This window comes from Abramis brama (genome assembly GCF_963993115.1).
Source record: "Abramis brama genome assembly, chromosome: 1".
In the NCBI taxonomy this organism is placed as follows: domain Eukaryota; kingdom Metazoa; phylum Chordata; class Actinopteri; order Cypriniformes; family Leuciscidae; genus Abramis; species Abramis brama.
The window spans coordinates 67557769-67564351 of record NC_139963.1 but is presented as its reverse complement, the minus strand read 5'-3'; positions in this window follow the sequence as shown (position 1 = coordinate 67564351).

Sequence of the window (6583 nt, the reverse complement as noted above, 5' to 3'; positions counted from 1 at the left end):
CCAAGGTCACATATAAACAAATGACACAACATGTGTATAAATCCTATATGACTTTAATTTGACTAGCATATGACTCAATATAAGAACTTTAAATGATTTGTTTATGAACATCAGTTATTTTCTACTAATACTATACACCATTGCATACTTTTGTCATGTAAAACTCATATAAGACTTTTTACAGTATTAATATATAATGCAAACATCCCCTACAAGTTGCATGTGTGCTATTTAGCATGAAGGTGGCCACAATCGGTCTGATTTCCTATAGGACATGTATTGGCCTTACATGAAACAGAAGGTAATTCTGGCTGATTTATGTAAGGAAGATATATGGTTGCTGTATATGAACCATGCAGGTTTTTTGTTTTCATATGGGTATATTCCCTGTGTTCTTCCTCTGTCTGATGTTGGATAGTGTTTCTCCTGAGTTTCTCCATGTAATGTTGTGTTATATGATTAAAGTCTTCCTTCTACAGTGAGTACTTCTATGCACCACCTGACGTAACAACCTGGGCTTGCCTTAATAAAATAATTATTGACAAATGTAAAATTTAGACAATGATATGAAATTGAAAAAAATCACTTAATTCACTGCATCAGTCCATTACCAGATATTTACAACGTTTAGAAGACTTATGATTATAAACTTGCTACAAAAACAGTTACACTGTTTATGAAAATTATTTACTTGCAATAATTATGTTTATATAAGACATTTCTCCAAGAGGCTGGTGCCACAGGTCTACAGTATGCTGTTTTTTTTATAGTGTGGTTTCATGTAACTTTGTAGTGTTTGGCCAGAGCTCTTCTCTGAGAGGCTTCCCAATAATTTTTTTTTCTAGAACATTCCAATAATATTTTAGCCTGAGCCCCTGCTTTACCAACGTGTCAAATAGAAGGTTAATTGTGAGAGGGCTACACCTGGCAGTTTACTGGTGATATAGCAGTGTTATAAAAACTGTGCTGTTTCACTTCAGAAAGCAGCATATTGAGGTCAAGGCCCAATAATTACATTTAGAACTGATGTCACATCCATTTGAAAATGCTTGTATTTCAGGTGAGTGTCGAGTAACAGTAAGCAGTTGTAATTGACACGCCCAGAAAATGTATTTTTGGCTCATGCACTTGCTTCGCTGCCCTAGGAGGCCACTCCCAAGCCACACCTACCGGTAAGAGAGCGCAGTTGAAAACAACAAGGCTAAGCTACTAGCGAGTCTCCGTGATGAGTTTGCCAGGGATTTCGAGATCGCCCAAAATGTCCGGGATTCGGCTTTTGCGTTCTACAGTCGACATTCATCATGTTTACTGTGGCGAGCAGTACAAGGCTGACGGCCGCGGGAGAACGGCAAGAGGCCAGTGGTGTCATTAATGACACCACTACAAGATTCTTAATACGAGTATTAGTAGACTGTTAGGATAGTTAAAAACTTACTTACATCTGTTATGGAGCATCAAAATCAGATTGGCTCGGACAGGCTGTGCGCCTCTAGAAAGATATTCAGTTTGGCTCCAAGTCTCAGTCTTGCTGGAACTAGCATGATAAACCTGACAGTATGTGTTTACACTGACCAGACTGGGAAGTTGTGTACTTACTTTGGTCCCGAGTCAAGAGCTTGATTGCCACTGTAAACACAAACAAAATACTTTACATTTATCATGTCGTTCCAAACCCATAAGTCTCCCGTTCATCCTCAATGCCAAAACTATATTTTTAATGACACATCAGATATTTCTGCTATCCACCCAAAACTTTGACGTTCATAAAAACATTGTACAAGTAATCCATATTATTTGAGCAGTTTAATTCAAGTCTTCCAAAGAGCAGATCATTTAATATATTACAAACAGATTTAATTTACACTGTAAAAGTTGTGAGTGTTTAAAAAAAAAAATGTTTTAGTCTTTCTACTTCGTGTTTTAATTCAGTGTGTTACATGCTGTTGCGAAAAACAAGTGTTTACCTTTTTATGTATTTTTTTTAATTAATCATGGGCTTCTGTTGCTCTTCTGAACTACTGAAACTAGTTACTCAAGATTGTCCTCATCTGTCTTGTTATTTGATTAATAAGTGAAAAAATAAATAAATAAATAAATCACAAATCAACCATTAAAATTCAAGAAACCTTGTAATTTTGTAATTGGATACCAACAGTACCCATAAAAGCGGTGGAATAAGCAGCCTCAAAATGAGAAGATGGCAACAGTGGGAGAGCTGAAATAAGAAACATCCCTCCTCCTTCTAAAGCAAAAAATAAAATAAAATATATATATATAAAAAACTCAAGCACTCTTGGCCTCTGATTGGTGAGGAGACCACATAGAAAGCAGTAGTGCTGTCAAGATTCGAGTAGTTGAGTTTTCATCAAATCAGTTTACAATCCATGATGATTAACCGAAAAAAACCCAGAAGTGCTGCGTCCCACAGACCAGAATCTATGAATCGCATGACTGTCACACTCACACACACATCAGATGGACTTTGTTTTCAGTTTGCACCATTTGTCATTTACATTTATATAGTGTTTTTAACAATATAGATTGTTTCAAATGAGCTTTAGAGTGATAATAGGAAATTTTACAGAGATTGTTTTGGCTTTACAGCAGCTCTAGAATAAAGTTATTCTCCAGCTAAATTTATTACCTTGTTTGTTATTACCTTGTTACCTAAATTACCTTGTTTGTCTCTTGTATTTACAGTAAGTTCCTGTGTTTCAGTTCTTAGTTTCGCCAAAAATATGTGTGGTTGTGCTTAACCTGTTTGGATCTATGTTTGCCTTTTGTATTATATATTAAATATGTTTATTTGATGACTTTCAAATTACTATCATTTGATGACTATAAGATGACTATCATCTTCATCGTCGTGTGCATATCTGCAACCGGAAGTTTTGACAATGAACTTTGAAATCATAATATGTAATGGTACTATTGTGAGGGCAATCTGACCAATCATAACGCTGCATTTTGTCAGAAAAACACACAGGAGAGTTAAAATATGTCAGTGTACTCAAACTTAAAATATGGTGTGCATTGACGTCTTTCTGCAGATGAAACAACAAACTTTCTGATGTTCATTCATGTTTATTACGTGCTATAACTAGAAGAGATGATCGGTTCACATGCTGCTTAAAGTGAGGTGCTACATACAGTATAAAACCTTATTTCACATCAATAGTAACTGCTCTGTCTTATCTGTTGGCAGTTTGTCAGTGTCCTCATATTGCTCTACCATGGATTGACGCAACAGTGACTACATGTTTCTCAGAGCTGCTCCATTAACAGTAAATGCTGCTCCACACAATCTCAGTCTCTGCATGAACTGCTTGTTTGGGTTTCCAGTAAAGTGCATTCAGGGACGCATATAAAGCGCATATGTAAGCGCATATGTATATGTACCGTTTTATTAAATCAATAAGGTACTCGAGTATTGTGAATAAGTCACGACTGAAGGGTGTTGTTAGGCATGACGTGAAGCGGAGTAACCCCTTCAGCCGTGACTTATTCACGATACAGCACATGCCTCCAGTACCTTATTGTTTTTATAAAATGGTTAACACACAATAAAAAATATTTAAGCCAAAAAATATATCAATGCATCTTTTATGAAGTAAAATCCCTAAAAGCCTTCCTTCCGCTAGAAAAAAAAAAGTCCCTGACCGTGGACAGTAACAGAGTGTTCCTATGCGTCATCTCATGGAGCTAAAAAAAAAAAAAACAGACTAACTATTCCCATACACTGTGTCATTATTTTTATCTGACATTTCCAGCACATCTTCTGAGATGTACACAGTGACTAACAGTGATTTTGCCAAGTTAGACATGATGTTGTTCCAGGAATATGTTGTACTGTAAACACATCATATAATAACAGCATTCATTGGTGGACAGGTTTGCTCTCACTGGCTGCTAGGCTGTAACAACAGCACTCTGTATACCTTGTCTAACCTCTCGAAAAAGGTGATGTTGTCAAACTTACCTCCGTTTATCTCTGATAAAGCGGTTTAGAGTATTTTAGCTCGTTATGGAAAATTGGTTGGGCAATAAAAATGATTCCTCTGGGTTTGAAAACCCAAGAGTTGAAACATGTCATGTCATTCAGACATCAGGCTGTTAAAACAAATGCTGAATTCACAACACTTGAGGTGTCTGTTGAAAATATATGGTCACATTAAAACTAAGGGTGTGAACCTACACTGCTCTCATGGTTCGGTTCAATTACGATTATCTCTGTCATCGATTCAGTTCAATTTGATATCACAATGCATCACCGAAAACCTAATCAGAGATTAAGAGTATTGGGATGGTGGGGTTGATGGATAAGTGTTTGAGTGAATGTCAATGTTAAATGTATGTTAAATGTTGTGGTAAACATGGATACTGTCATGTAAGAAACATTTCAGACTTCAGTCTGACAATAAAGTATAAAGTAAAGTAAAGTATCACGATGCACTGCATCCTCGATTTTCAGTTTTACTTCACAAGTGATGTGTACGTATGCCTGTTTGCCTGTTCGGGAAGTGGCAGTGACATTCCAGTTTAAGTTTCAAGGGAGTAAAGCCTGTTTATGCCAATAAGAAAATGAAATTCTGTCAAATCAATTTTGTTTTAAAGAAATGTTCATTTAAAGCAGCGCTCATTCCTCAGTGTATTATGTGATTAGATGCAGGAACCATGAGCACATATCCAGGCCGGGTCTCAGATTTGCTGAGAGTTAGCCAGCCCGAATTCCAGGCACGATTCGTTGACCGAAAATGTGTGCAAGTCCCTACCCTCTAGAGAGAGACCAAACAAGCAGGAGAACGGTTTCTCTGAAAACAGGATGTTTAACTCACTGCCTGCAGGGCTCAAGGGATGTCTCTGCAGTGCCAGATATAAGTCCCAAGAGGGTAAAGAGCGGATTCTGTCTCCTTGCTCCCCTCAGTAACCTGACAATCAAGTCGTGCTTCCCACGGATTTGTATCCACTGCATCATAATGTGCGTCAATACAAAAACAACATTTTGAGGTGGAGGAGACAGCCCTCGGTCCAACCCATTAGCAGGAAAGAAGCACTGAAGTGATTGAACACCTTCGGGATCTCCTCACAGAGAGAAGACTCAATTTGACGAATAGGTTCCACTTCTAAGGGGGAGCGTGCCTCATTTTGAGAGGGTGCTCTCACAGAAGTTTTTTTTTTTTACCTAAAACCACGTAAATTGCATTTACCCAAATATACAAAATAATGTTTTATTAAGAACCATCATATGACCCCTTTAACAATACAGACTGTTTCAAAGCAGCTTTACAGTGATAATAGGAAATTAAAGTGCACATCGGCCCAACGGGAAAGTGCCAAAATTATTAAAACATACTGGAACAGATACTGAGAAATACTTTACAGTGAGCCTATAATGAGCCATGTGAGACATTTTAAATCTATACATAAATGTTAATATAGATAAATATGAATACAGTTTGACAGAGAATTTTTTTCAATGTCAGTTTTTGTACATATAAAAACTGTAACATGTCAATGATCTAATTACATAATCACAGTGAATGTAGGTTTAAAATCAGACTATATATATATATATATATATATATATATATATATATATATATATATATATATATATATATATATATATGGACATATCATGGTGCTGTATTTATTAAGGTGTAGTGGTTAATCAAATTGAGTGTCATTGGTGTTTGTTTTTTTATTATTGATGTTTTGTCCATGTCATATTGCGAGAACAGTATTAAGGCCCGTTCACACCAAGAATGATAACTACAAAGATAACGATAAAGATATAGTTCTTAAAATTGTTCTACATAAAGAATAGCTGAGTTCACTTCACAGTTTTAATGATAACGGCACAGAGAAACATTATTGTTGGAATTACTTTTAGAACTATTTTCTCCAGCTGATAAACGTGTTTTGGATATTGATGTTGATATTGCTATTCAAAAGAAACCTGTATCACATAAATGTTATTTTGCTTGCTTTTAAGTTAATGCCATATAAAGATGTTTGAATGTTGCTTGGAAAGAACCTGCAATACTTGAAACTTGTATTTGACTTCCACTTTTTGAAGAAGAAGAAGAAGAAGAAGAAGAACTGGGCGAGATGGGCAATAGTTGAGAAAGTTAGTTTCCTGAACCTAATGTTTTTTAACCAACCATGAGAGGGAAGAGAACCTTTTTGAAACCACCAGACAGACGAAGACTACAGTGAAGAAGAGCAAGAGTGCTTGAAGAAGACAACAATGTATATGACAGAAGAAGGACGGTTTGTATAAAACTGAACCTCAAAAAAAGAAGCAGCACAAGTTAGTCTCCGTCAATTCTGAAAGTCTTCAACCTGCGGGCGGGGGAATATTACGACTGTGTTGTTTCAACTGAAGCACATCCTTCAAAATGACAATAATGTACAGCTATAGGATATAACAATGACAAATCATGCATTCAGTTAACATCCAACAGTCATCTGCTATGAATACACAGAGTATGTGTCTTGAGACATCTCAAGATCAAATAAGACATTCATGTTCATTTCCAAAGTCAAAATCCTGCCTCCCACTCTCCCACCCAGACCCATA